Source organism: Callithrix jacchus, chromosome 3, assembly GCF_049354715.1.
Source record: "Callithrix jacchus isolate 240 chromosome 3, calJac240_pri, whole genome shotgun sequence".
NCBI classification, from domain to species: Eukaryota; Metazoa; Chordata; class Mammalia; order Primates; family Cebidae; genus Callithrix; species Callithrix jacchus.
In genome coordinates this window covers 108,496,535-108,511,281 of record NC_133504.1, presented here as the reverse complement: position 1 = coordinate 108,511,281, position 14,747 = coordinate 108,496,535, and the positions used below count along the sequence as shown (strand labels likewise).

The 14,747-nt window shown below is 39.5% G+C and overlaps 1 non-coding gene across 1 annotated transcript; it reads left to right on the top strand.

Annotated features, from left to right (window-relative positions):
• Nucleotides 1-12,304: 12,304 nt before the first annotated feature.
• LOC118152549 (U6 spliceosomal RNA) lies at nt 12,305-12,406 on the top strand. Its single transcript, XR_004741301.1, has one exon. It is a non-coding gene; the product is annotated as a U6 spliceosomal RNA (small nuclear RNA).
• The last annotated feature ends 2,341 nt before the right edge of the window (nt 12,407-14,747 follow it).

Below are 14,747 nucleotides of genomic sequence, written 5' to 3'. Positions count from 1 at the left end.
CTCTTCTCTCACACTCTGTGCAGATCCCCAGGAAGCCCAGGCATCTCTTGAGGTCCAGAGCACTGACCTATCTCTGGGAATGCTGGCTGGGGTGTATTCCTAGGTGGGCAAGCAGCACTGAGTTCCCCAGACTCCGAGGACTAGAGCTGTTAGTCACCAGAGGGGCCTATCAGTAAAAACAGAACAGTTGAGTTACAAATTAACTTGTAACATCTACTTTCTTCTAAGACCAACAGAAATGATACCTAATTCTTTCCTGCATTTCAGAATATGTTGATCTTCTGGAACTTATTTACAAAGAAAGACAATCACCTTTGAGTGTAAAAAAGATAAGCTCAAGGCGATTTTCTCATCTGTTGAAGCCTTGACCTGAACTCAAGTGATCCTCCCCAGACTCCCACATAGCTGGGACTACAGGAGTGTGCCACCACGCCCAGCTAATTTTTTATTTTTTAATTTTGTAGAGATGGGGTCTTACTATGTTGCCGAGGCTGGTCATGAATCCTGGGCTCAAATGATCTTTCTGCCTTGGCCTCCCAAAGTGCTAGGATTACAGGCATGAGCCACTGCACGCAGCCCATAATACTATTCATTCTTGAACACATACATAATTTTTACTAATTTAGGAGAAAAAATAGGATAATCCTTACCAGATTACTCAAAACCTATCTTTAAAGACATGCTGCTTTATTTCCTTTTAAATATATAAAGTAAATTGAAAAGCTAACAAAATATAGTCAAATAGTGGTTTTACTGGCCATACTTCTAATGATTTGTATATAAATTCTGATAAGAAATTTTTATATTGTTCAAGAACAGTTTTCTTGTTTATTTGGACTACTCATAATGAGTTTGTATTTGTTTTTCTATATTTCATTAAGAGTTCCTTGGTTTTAACCTGGTGTCCTTTTCCTGTTCCCGGCATTGATCCACATTATGTTTAGTAATTGTGTCTTCTTAAGCTTCTCTTGGCTCTACTAGTTTCTTCGAATTTCCTCATTTTTGATTACCTGGACATGATGACTTGACAGTTTTGAGGAGAACTGGTCAGGTATTTTGTAGAATGTCCCTCATACCGTAAAAAAATTTTTAGTTCTTTATTCATTTCTTGCCCCCACTAACACAAAACAGACTGTGAAAGTGCCATGATTAAAGATACATTATATAAAGTAAAAGTATGAGAGAGAAAGATAAATTCATACAACAATCTGGGAAGGCTTTTCATTACAAGTAATGTTGTCCATTAAGTAATTAGTCGTGTTTGTGGTAGGATGGGGGTGTCGCATGAAAATTAAGAGTGCAGGTCTTGGTCTACTAACAGACTAATATAATTGCAATGTGAAATGAGTAAGATGTGATTAGAAGTAACAGTGTAAAGTTTGGCAGAGGCCTAAGGGCTTTTTTCCCTCCTGACACCAAATAAATAGTGTCTTTTCCAACAGTACTGCTGTAACTCTCTGACACCAACTAGGTGTCCTACAATTCTGACACTAACCACCAGAATTAACATTAGATTCCACAGATCCAAGGGCTCACAAGACTGCCCTCATTTCAGATGCCAGTTGCAAGTATCAGATCCCCAGATTAGTCAGGGGTTCTCTCAGTCCTTCCTCAGACTTGATAATTTACTAGAATGACTCATAGAACCCAGGAAAATACTACACTTATTGGAGTTTATTATAAAGGATACAAATGAATAAGTGATACATAGGATGAGGGCTGGAAGGGTCCTAAGTGCAGGTTTTATTCCGGTGGAGTTGGGATGTGCCATCCTTCCAGTACAGGGGTGTTCACCAACTCAGGAGCTCCCTAAACTCAGAGGCATTATTGTTGGTCACACTTTTGTTCCGTATCAATGCCAGGGTGGTGGTGAGGGAATGTGTTCTCTTTCCGGGTCCACAAGGGGGCATAGTTTTAAGGGCAAGAACTTCCCAGTGCCATGACCCTCTCCCATCTTTCTCCATCCAGGAGATTTAATGGTCTCTGTTTTAATTTTCGCAGGCACGGGTAAGGGTCAAAAGTCATTCAAGCGAAGTTCTAAGGAACTCCTTTCATTGGCCAGAGGTCTTGGAGAAGGTGGGGGTTCCTCCCAGGTTAAAAGTCCCCTTCTTTCACACCCCTGTGGACTACATGTTTGGATCCCCTTCCACACAGTCTGTCTCTCTCGTGTGAAAGTTCTCTTTCTTCTTTTCTTTCTCTTTCTCTACCTAAATAAAATAACTTTTCTGCAACACTGTTTGGGGTCCGGTATTTACCTTGCGAGTGCACCTGGTCCCCTCTCTCATTCTTGAGATAGTAGGAGACCAAGAACCTTGGAGAAACGTCCTCTCAGGGGAGCTGAGGGCACCTCTAAACCTCCAAACCTGGAAACAGTGTGACTGGCTGCCCTGGGTCCATCATGTTCCTCAGTGGGACCCCTATGGCCAAGGAATTTAGAGTCAGAAGACTTAAAGCCAATTAAATGTTTTAGGCCAAATGGAAATGGAGGTGGGCAGGTACTCAGAAAATCCCTTTAAGCAACATGAGAGCCCAAAACCCAAAGCCAAAAAACAAGTTACAAAATTGACTTGTCGATCTCAATAATGCTTCTGGCATATGTTGACCATAAAAGGAATATGAACTAAAAAAATAGTATCCTAAGCCTCCCAACAGACTGAACCCCCTCTTAGCCAAAGGGATCCCCAAAACCCTGAAAATCTGGTTCATGGCATGGCAGGAAGTGGGCATTGGACACACCTCATTGTGCCCAACCCCCCTTGCAATGTAGGCACAAGTAACCACCATTAACATTAAAATAGAGATTATAAGATTGAAAAAGCAGACTCCTGTAACAACAAAATACCAAATTATAAACAGGACCTAAGACCATGCAGGCAAGGGTTAAGTGACACCCCTACACTTAAAGAGTAAGCTGTGTTCTAGCTGCCACAGGGTTTTCTTTTTCTCTAGCAGTTAGACAGGGACTGGCCTCAAGAGAAGCTAACTGGCCCCCAGCCCCTGTTCCATAAGCTATAACTACAGATTTAATTAGACACAAGACTGACTTTAATAACTTTCACCTGATGAAAGACCACCGACCAGGGACTAGTTCTAGCTGGTTTACAGAAATTGCACATTTGCATGCGTTTCTGCCCTAAAAAGACCTTTTAATGTATAGGGCCTAATTTTATTGCATCTAAATATTGTCTCACCCAAAAATGAACATGAGTCAGATGTTATGTGCATATTTGTTCAATGCACATGTGTCAGGACCACCTTCATGAATATTCATAGCCCCTCCTGCAACCTGTTAAATATGTACATTTAGCCAGCCTGTTGTCATATTCCCATAGGAGCTTCAAGCACAACTGACAGTGGGGAGCGTGCACTGTAATTAAGACTGAGTAGTGTGTGTACATCCTAGATAATTCTGGAAACAAATCCTTAGCCCTATAAGACATGCACAAGCAAATTAATGCTATGTCTCATCCCACAATGTCCTAAGTCAATGACTCTCCTCATGGTTTGGATCAGGCCGCTCCTCATGAAAAAAAGTTGCTCATAATTTCAGCCATGATTATAGGGATAGGTTTATTCTTCTGCTGTAGACCATATTGCTGTTACATACTCACCATGATGCTCTAGCAGAGCTCTCTGTAAGCTAATGGACTCAAAAGTATTTTCCACTCCAAGTGGTGAGGTTCCATTCCACTGCCCCTTAACTGCACCGTTTCAGCAGGAAGTAGCTAGATGGAGCACATCATCCCCTTTCCGTAGAAATGGAATGGAACTTGACAGTGGCGAGTTGTAACCGAGAGTCTTAGGTTTAAAATGTATTTTAAAGCCCTTCCCAATAGTCTTAAAGTGCATTTAAAAGGTTTTTTGTTTTTGTTTTTCCATTTCTTTCCTTCCCCCTGGACACTCGCTTATACCATGACCCTATGACCAACATATACGTGCTTGACTAACTATATGATTGCTTAGAAATTCCAGGGGATAATCTTGAAACAGCCCAGGCCTGGAGACCCAGCTGCAGATTACCTCAAGGTGGTTAATCTACAACCTGTCACAGTCAAGATGGCACCAGCTTGTTCTCCAGGTGGACAATAACTCAAGATAGCCATCAGAACATGACATGCAGACCTGCATGTTTGGCATACAGACATTATTTCCACAATTCCTTCATGGTTCCCATACGAGGTTTCCCCTTTATAAACCCCTTCAGTCAGCCTTAAAATTTGAGGTATCATTTTGAGACTTGAGTCCGGGCATCTCAACTGCTAGCATTTTATTACAGCTGCTTTCCTTTCACCACACCTCACCTCTCATGTGTCAGGTTTTTGAAACTGAATAGCCAGACCTGAGTTCAGTTACAGGATGATACCTTTACAAGGGAAATTTACTCCCTACTTTTAGGCAAGCAAGAGGAGAGCAGAGAACAATTCCTGCATCTGTTGATTCTCAGTTGCCTTCAGCTCAAATAATCCTTATGCCAAAGTGGCAAGTTTGGGGGACATAACCTGAACCCCTCAGTCCTTAGTAGTTTCTTAGCTTCTTAGAATCACAAGCCTTTTTTTTTTTTCCTTTCCTTTCTGAACTAGCCTGGCTCTTGCAAGTGAAAGCCTTGCTTTCCAGATTATTGTTTCTACTCCACTCTTTTTTTCCCCTGTCTTTGGTCTACTTTGAAAGTAAAGCTAAGCAAAGACTTCTTTGTTCTCAGCATTATTTTCATTTTCCCTGAAGCAGTGAAGCTAAAGGACAAGAATTACTGGGAATGAGAAGTGTGTTGACTTTTATTTTTAAGATTCTGTATATTCACCCCGGAAAAAAAAATTATCCCACATTCTGTAAATTTGAATCTCCCAGAGACAGAAAGATCACCCAGAGCATAGAGCTTTCTGTCATCTTGGGGAGAATCCCTTTCTGTTACGCATTTTCATTCCCACTTCCAGCAAGACAAATTCCTCTGTTTCATGTACTTCAATTCAGCAAGCAAGCAACTTTTAGCACTTCAGCAAGTAACGTTTATGTTTCACCTTCTACCCCAGGCAGCTTAGAAAATGTTTTTTTCCTTGACAGACAGTCATCTTAAAAGAATTCTAGAGCCAGCTATTAAACAAAACAAAACAAAACTCGTCTACTTCCTTATACTGTACCTGTCTGCTCTCCAGTTTCAGTGAATAGAGAAGGGCTCAGGGCTTTGTGGTGCTGGATACACCAGTACAGAGTAGTTAAAAGGAAAGGAAAGAGTTTGCTTTACCTTTCTTAAGGTCTAAATAGCATTGTGAGTGAAAATATCAACAGGCAAAGAATCATCTGTGTGCTTTATCTTAACTTTCTTAATAAAATATCCTTGCAGGCAAAGAAAAAGACAAAAGGTCTGAACAACTCCAAAATAAGCAGATATGTAAACCATTTAAAAGAGGATGGAAAGTGAAGTCTCATGGGGCAATGGAACACATACTGGGGCTTGATGCCTAGGTGTACATGGTCCCTTCTACTGCCTCCTGGGACAGGCTCTCAGCTGCCAGCTCCATGACCTTTGTCACTACAGATCCCACCCAGCTTCTTTCTCCCCACTCCTGCCTGGTGACCACTGCCAGCTTCCTCCCCTGGCAGGGACCTGGGCACAAATTCACAGATGTTGAGGTTGGGCATTCTGCCCAGAGGCATATTGGGTAAGGCATGGCAGGAGTTATTTTGCCCCAGGCTGATAGTGCTGTGGTACATTAGGTGGGGATTGGCTGGAGAGAGCTTCTTACTCACCCCAGTCCAGGTACCGAGTACCTCTGACAGGTTGTAACCTGTCACCCAGTGCTCTGGGCTGGGAAGGTAGACACATGGGAAGGGGAGATTGGCTTTCCCACCCCCAGCCAGGACAAGGTGCATTAGTGTGGCAGTGGACTGCAGGGTAGGCACCAGCACCTGTGAAGTCTGCATTTGTCCAGCAAGTGTGCCTGTGCCCAAAGGTTTGTGAGATTAAATAGCAAATTAAAAAAACCAGCATGATAGGTCCAAAGAGAGACTGAAGAAGACAGGGAAATGCTTGTATCTTAGTACTTTTAACAACACCTTTACTTTAAGGGGCCCCATATTTTCATTTTGCACTGGGCCCTGCAAATTAGGTAGCTAACTCTGCTTTCTTTCTACTATTTCACATCCCCCTGAGAGAGGACTATAAGAAGTAAAGGGGAATCAATATGGGTATACAGCATTCTTACGGCACTGGGAACCATGTATTTGCGGGGTACCATCATTTTCATACATTGCATTTGCAGGATACTTCAGATTTTTAAAAATAAATTCCCATCCAGCAATTACAGATATGAGATACCATTTCAGTCCAGCACAGCCACAGTACACACTGGCTTAGGACATTCACAGTCACCTCCAAATGAGGTCTAGATAAGAAAGAAAATCTTGGAGCACCCAAGTGGATAGTGAGGTGGGTGACATTCTGTATATCCTTCAACCAACAAATAAATAACATACCCTAATAGCTCTGTGTCATGGGGAGGGAGAAAAAACACAATGAATGAAAATTACTATGAGAGTTAAGAGCATGCCAGTGGATTTTCTTTGCAAAACAGAAGCAACCTATAGAAAACATGCACTTTTCTTCATTAAGATGCAAAAATACATGGGCTCTATGAAGCAATGCTGAAGATACACATTCAGCATTGGTATGGTAAGTTAACCAAAACGAGTAACTTTCCGGGAAAGCAAAAGCAGAGTATCAGAATTAAAGTCTTCATTGGCGATTCTAAAGAGCAAGATTAACATTGTAAAATATTCAATTAGTAATTTTCATGAGACACTTAAAACAGTTTCCCAGAATGCAGAAGATAAGGTTGAGAAAAGCAGGCTGGTTGGTTTCCTGTTTGAAAATGATCTGGAGGAAAAGAGCAAAAGCCCCTTACTCAAGGTCTAGCTTACCTAACTCTCAGGTAACAAAAGATTCAAGAAGACATTAAATACAAGTTCTTACTTCAGGGGGCTAGGGACTTCCCCAGGGATCTGAAGACTGACTCCAACCTATGGTTACCTTTTCCTTATTTTAATGCTAAAAATCATGCCTAGGGTAGAGATTTATAATGCTAACGCTGCATACAATGTATGAAGAAGCATGTTGAGTCACTGCACAAATGGTAGAAAAACATCTATACCTGCCCTGATGTAATCCCTCCCTGTAGAAAGGCCATATAAAACACACCCACACACTACCCTCAGGGATTAACCCATTCCCTTTTCCTTTCAGTGTTAACTCCCTTGTGCACAAGCTGAATAAACTCTTGTTGCCATGTTTGGTGATCTTGATTTCTATCATGGGAGATCTCAAGAACACAGGGCACTGGTAAAAGGGTCAAGGAATAAAAATGATGAGGTGACAGAAAGTGAACAACCCAAACTCTAAATTTGCAATAATCAAAATTAAATTCCATATATGCTTCAACTGAAAATAGGAATAGGCACCTGGAATACTAATTACTGAATAGCAGAAAATATTAACAGAGAGAGATTGGTCAGTTTATATTATCAAGAGAGCTCACAAAGCATCCAGTCAGAAAAAGTTACACACACACACACACACACACACACACACACACACACAGAGTTTGTCTTCAGGTTACTTTGTAGCTCAAAGTGTTATAAGAAATTGATGACTCTCCATAGATTTTAAGGGAGAAGAGTTGTAAGCAAATGATTTTATACCCAGCCAGGTTGTTATTCTTGTGTAAAGGCAACAGAAAATTATTGTCTTATGCAAGAGTTCAGCAATTTATCATATCACCCATGTAACCTACCTCAAATTAAAAAACAATATATAAACTTTAGCAGATTCAAAATTGAAAACATAAGAATCTGTTAGCATCGTAAAAGAACTGGTAGTTAGTTTTAAAACCATTTAAATATAGATATCTAACTGTAAGTACAGCTACAAAGGATATAAAATACAACAATAAGAAATGTAAACTATAAAAATAAGAAAACTAACTTGGAAAGGAAAAACCCTAAAAATGTAAGGTATGCTAATGTTTTAGCAATATTGTCTGAGTATAGAAATCCCAGGTGATGCTGACAAAGACCCAGAATGGACTGGGAAAATAGAAGCCTGGTAATGTTTTTTTTTTTTTTTTTTTTTTTTGAGACGGAGTTTCGCTCTTGTTACCCAGGCTGGAGTGCAATGGCGTGATCTCGGCTCACCGCAACCTCCGCCTCCTGGGTTCAGGCAATTCTCCTGCCTCAGCCTCCTGAGTAGCTGGGATTACAGGCACACACCACCGTGCCCAGCTAATTTTTTGTAGTTTTTAGTAGAGACGGGGTTTCACCATGTTGACCAGGATGGTCTCGATCTGCCGACCTCGTGATCCACCTGCCTTGGCCTCCCAAAGTGCTGGGACTACAGGCTTGAGCCACCGCACCCGGCCGAAGCCTGGTAATGTTTTTAATGAACATAGGGAGAGTGGAAAATGTCTAATACGTTATTTTAGTATTAAGTTAAACCAATACAGGCCAGGCATGGTGGACCACACCTATAATCCCAGCACTTTGAGAGGCCAAGGGGGGCAGATCACTTGATGTCAGTAGTTCAAGACCAGCCTGGCCAACATGGTGAAACCCCATCTCAATTAAAAATGCCAAAATTAGCTGGGCATGGTGGTGCAAACCTGTAATCCCAGCTACTTGGGAGGCTGAGGCAGGAGAATCTCCTGAACTCAGGAGGCAGAGGTTTCAGTGAGCTGTAATCGCGCCACTGCACCCCAGTCTGGGTGACAGAGCGAAACTCCATCTAAAAAACAAACCAAAACCCCATGTGCTATTTACAGGAGACATATCTTAAACAAAAGGTCACACAACATTTTAAACTAAAGAAAGAACAAATAAACTGAAAGGTAAGAGTGACAATATACTAACAAAGTAAAATTTTAAGCAAAAAGCAAGTTTGACAAAAATGATTATCTTATATAAATGATAGGCATAATGATGGTGATAATAATAAAGCTGTGTTTTATAAATAAAGTAATACCCAAAGGGATAAAACAAAAAGTATGAGTCATACAAGATAAATTGATAGAAACATAAATGTAATGAAATTATTTAATATATTCTGTCTTTGAAGATCAAGAAGATAAAAAAATAACATAGATAACTTGAACAATAAACACAGCAAGATCAAAAATTTTACCTCAAACTACAATTTGGACATATAATGGGAAATACATTTTATTTTATCTGTGACTAATCTGGCTTTCTAAGGCCCATAGTTCCAATTTGTAACTAAGGGAAGAATCGTAAATATCTAATCTCTTTTAAATCTTAGTTCACTCTGATAATTTAAATAGTACTTTGTGGGTGCTGTTTAGCCCCTCTCTGATAAAAATCTTTGGTCTCTCAAGTGGTTCATCCATTCCCCTAATTTTCTCCTCAAGGCAGCATGTGGGTATATGGAAAAGGGGTGTGCAGCTTCATCAACCTCTCAACATTGCTAGGAAGGTGAAATCTTCAGGTTCAGGTGCTCTCCTTGAACTCCTCTCTGTTATCTCTAGTCTTTGGAGAAATGTTTGAGTTCTTCCTGGCTGTGTACTTTCCCTGCTGATCTTTACTCTTAAAGACTAAACCTGGTGTCAGCAGTGCATTGGCTTTTCACTGTCTTAATCACTGCCCATTAGTGACTGCTTAGCTGAGACTGCCTCTCCTTGGCTCTCATTGGTGTCATAAGCCCATTACCTGTTTGAATTTGACTCCCATTTGGCCCCAGCTAGACCACAGCCTTTGACACAGAGCTACTCATTGCATCCCTTGACCATGACAAATCCTCTCTAGCAGCTTCCCCAACCTCATCTAATTCTGTGATCCGAGGTGGTTTAGAAAATCTAAACAGGATGGCCTTCCTCTATCTGCCTGTTTTTATAGATGTTGAAAACTTAGGAGGCCATTAGGCTGTATTCTCTATTCCTACATAAGCAAACTGAAACCCAAGTCAGAGTAACTCAACCAATCAGAAACTGCCAACAAAGCTCTAATTAGGAGCTGTACCAATCAGAAACCTTCAACTAACCTCTAACTAGAGACTTTCCACCTAAAATAGTTTCTTTGTCTTGCTTTCATGAACCCCTTATAAAATTTCTCTCTTCATGCCTCCTTGGTGAGGCCCAAACTGCTTGTGATTTGGGACTACCTGATTCATGAACAGCTGTCTGCTCAAATAGACGCTTTAAAACTGTAATGGGACTAGGCTTATCTTTTAGCATAGGTCAGTTTGTCAAGACTCAGCTAGTCAAATGACCAATTGTCAAATTTAGTAAATGTACTTATTTACCAGAAGCTTGTTTCATTGTCCTACTTCTGAAGGTTGCTGCAAACAGTTTTGAAAGTGCCTATGAAGTTTAAGTTGACATGTTTCCATTTTATCTTCATAGCATTTTAAGGAATAACCACGTGGTTGAAACCTGAGTTATAGAATGGTTTAGTGCCTATATCAACTAGTCAGGAAAGTTTATTTCAACATTTTAGCATTTTTAGGACATAGGGTCAATTTTCTCTTATTCTTTCTCTGTAATTTCATATTTACAATGAATGAATAGAGTGCTAATCTTAAAATAGAGCTCATAAGCCAAAAGCTTATACTTTACTTTTTCACTTTAATAAATTCTGCTTTGCAATGCACACTATATATATCAACAGAATAAGAATCATACTATTCCTTTAAGGGTTTTTTTATGAAAATCAAAGCATCATAGACCAAAACAAACACAAAGTAGGTAAAGGCTTAAATTCTTAAGAATTTTTTATTTAAGCAAAGCTCTTTTTAAAGCCACTGATGTTTATTTTTCAAATTCTGTGTGGTGACTTGTGGGGGACAGGAATGCAGATTATGAAAATGCTAGCCTTTGTCAGCAAGATACATACACAACGTCAAGAGCCATCTATTTTGTAAATGTTGGTAAGAATGTTCATATATGCTGTGAACTTTTATGATGTTACATAGAACACTGAAATTCAACCAATATGGCAGGGGTTCATAAACTCTTGATGAGGTTATTGACTAGACTGATAAAAGAGAAAGAAAGGTTGGAACTAGAAAGTCAGATTTGGAATTCTGCCACATAGAGTTGCTAGTTTAAATCATGAAACTGGCTATGATCACTGAAGAAGAATAGAATTGAAAATGTCAAGAACTGAACTTTTGATACCTAAAATTAAAGAGTTTACCAAGACAAATAAAGGCACAGGAGTGATGGGAAGGAAAAAAGTGAGGGGAATATAAATAGAAAAATACAGAGAAGAAAGATACTCCAGAGAACCAAGAGATAGAAATTAACAATGAGAAGGTACACATAAATGAGAAGAGAAGTGTAAATGTTTGAAGAAGTAATAAAAGAGGCGTTTGAAATGCAGAGAAAGAGAGAGAGAACAGGTCCCTGACCTTTGAGGGAGAAGCTTGGATAAGGAGAATGATGAAATGTGCTTCTCACAATCATTGTCATTATCTTCACTTATTTGTCAATGCCCTTAAATAAGGTATGTACACAGAGCGGTAATAAAAAGCAAGATATTCAAAAGCAGTTAGAGATTGTTTAGCTTCCTATTTCTAAACTTTCCTACTCCAGTTAAGCCAGCTTATTCTCATCGCAGCCACTATCTGACACTCTAAACCTAGATTTGGTTCTAGAATACCTGCCTAGACAGCTAATTTTAACACTTTCCCTTGAGGCCATTTTTATTGCCATTCTTCTAAACATAACCTTACCCTCTCTTGTGGCTGACAGTTTTCCTCTTTTTTTCTTTCCTCTTGCTACTCTTCATTGTATTATTCATTTTAATGCCTTTTTGAGTATCCACAGTGTTCCCTAGCAAATTTAAGGTCTGGGACAGCAGGAACCTTAAATGCCTTGGCAATTTTGTTATACAGCCCCTGAACGGTCCTGGCAGATAGAACATGCTCAATAAATATTGGTTGATAGAATGAATTAGCACAATATTGAGCACTGTATTCATGATTAAGATAAAAGTTCTATTCTCAAGGAATTTACAAACAAGGAGTAGGAGAGCATCATTTATTCAAATAACTACAGTAAATAATTGCTTAATAAAATCAATGCAACAAGAGACTATCTACGAGTGTGGGATCATGAAATCCAGGGAAGAGTGTATTTCAGGAAACAGAAGTAATACACAGAGAGCAATTAAGAGAAGGACTAAGAAAAGTCCATTGGATTTAATGACAATAAAGCCATTGACCCCCTGTAGAGAAGATTAGATTCTTTGAATGACCTTTGTGTTGAAAACAATTAAAAATACTAGATAAAATATAAGAAAACATGCTCACTTTGGCAAAACACATACTAAAATTGGAACAATACGGAGAAGACTAGCATGGCCCCTGTAAATTAAAATTGTAAAAAGAGAAAATGCTATTATTTTTAAATGCATCACTGAGCTGACAAAGAAGTATAGAAGCTGCACAGATTAAAACAAGTAGATAGACTGGATAAAGAAAATGTGGCACATATACACCATGGAATACTATATAGCCATAAAAAAAAGATGAGTTCATGTCCTTTGTTCATGTCCTTTGCAGGGACATGAATGAAACTGGAAACCATCATTCTCAGCAAACTAACACAAGAACAGAAAACCAAACACCACATGTTCTCACTCACAAGTGAGTGTTGAACAGTGAGAACACACAGACACGGGGAGGGGAACATCACACACCGGGGATCTGGGGGGAAGGGCTAGGGGAGGAGTAGCAGAGGGTGGGAGGATTGGGGAGGGATAGCATTAGGAGAAATATCTAACGTAGATGATGGGGTGATGGATGCAGCAAACCACCACCATGGCAGGCATATACCTTTGTAACAAACCTATGAGATCTGCACATGTACCCCAGAACTTAAAGTATAATAAATAAATTTTTAAAAATCAGATAGCCAATATAAAAAAAATAAAACAAGTAGAAGTGAAAATTTTTGCCATTTTATATAAAACACAAATACACACACATCTGTATATAACTTACCTCTGTTAGAAGTCAGAATATAATTCTTGATGGAGTTAGTGGCTACAAAGGAGATCAAGGGAGGGATTGCTAATGTTCCTTCTCTTGATGTAGGTACTGGTTATGTAGAAGTATTCAGTTGTGAAAAATTTATCAAGCTTTCATGTATACTCAGGGTATTTGCACTGCTCTGTGCTTTTATTCAGTAAAACTTTACCTTCTTTTTGAGTTAAAAGAATCAGAAGAAAAGTAAGCAGACTCAAAGGTAAGTGAATACCCAAGCTGGCTTTTGACTGGAGGTTATCTGCCCAGTCCTGGTAATTTTCAGATTCTGTTTTGATGGCTGTGGGAGTTACTGAGGAACTTAGTAATTTAGAGCCTGTCCAAGATGAAAATCCAGGAGGAAGTCTCCTATAAGGTGGGACCACAAAAGACTACACAGTGAAAGAGAATTAGAAATAAACTTGTAGCACAGGAGAGGCAGCAAGACAATGTTCTTGTCTTAAGCTTGGCTTTTGGTGGGAGGAATTAAAACATCTTGCCTGGAGAATTGCTTGAACCCAGGAGGCGGAGGATGCAGTGAGCTGAGATAGCACCATTGCACTCCAGCCTGGGTAACAAGAAAAAAACTCCATCTCAAAAAAAAAAAAAAAAAAAAAAATCTTGCCTGAGAATTTGAAAATGGGAGCCTCCCCACGGCAGGTTTGCAATGTGAACTTACTCTATCGGTGGGAAATTAATTAAAAGCTAAGAATTTAATTAAGATGGTAGTGCTTTCAGGAGATTGGTAGGAGTAAACTCAAATCCTCTGTGAAGGAACACAACTTTTATATGGGCCTCAATGACTTTCCATGGATAAACTTCCAGAGAATAAGAGCTCACAACGCACTATGAGTAAGCACCAGTGGGAGCAGTGGAAAGCAGAACCAGATCTGCTCAGACTGCAGTTCCTAGATTTATTGTGCAGTGAATATAAAAGTAGAAAAAGTTTAAGTATTGAATATAAAAAATTGCAAATTTAATTTAATTTATTTTTTTGAGATGGAGTGTTGCTCTGTCACCCAGGTTGGAGTGCAATGGCAGGCTCTCGGCTCACTGCAACTTTGGCCTCCTGGGTTCAAGCGATTCTCCTGTCTCAGCCTCCTAGGTAGCTGGGATTACAGGTGTGCGCCACCACTGCCAGCTAATTTTTGTATTTTTGGTAGAGATGGGGTTTTGCCATGTTGGCCAGGCTAGTCTCAAACTCTTGACCCCAGGTGATCTGCCTGCATTGGTCTCCCGAAGTGTTTGGATTACAGGTGTGAGCCACTGTATCTGGCTGCAAAATTTATTTTAAATGGAGGCTTTAAGTTATGAGAAAAGAATAGGAGAGACTTAAAAATAAAAGATAAAGCAGATTTGAAAAGGAACTAAATGGGACTCTGAAAAATAAAATGCAGTGATCAATATGGTAATTATAATTAAGTTATCATGACCATTGTCAGAGCAGGATCATCAGAGGGAAGGGTGTAGTATCCAAAAGCTAGTCAGATGAATAGTTAGTGGCAGTTAATAAACTGTGCATATATGTGTTATGTGCTGTTCTGTATGCCCGTAATATTTTATAGTTTAAAAATATTAAATAGGAGATAATGAGAGATGAAAAATAAGAATGCTAAGTGCAGACTATTTCTAGCAGCTTTCAGTGGTGACAAAACTCAGTGATGGTGATGAGGAAATGCCTTCTTCCATCATTATATTTTACTACTTCCAGACACCAATTCTG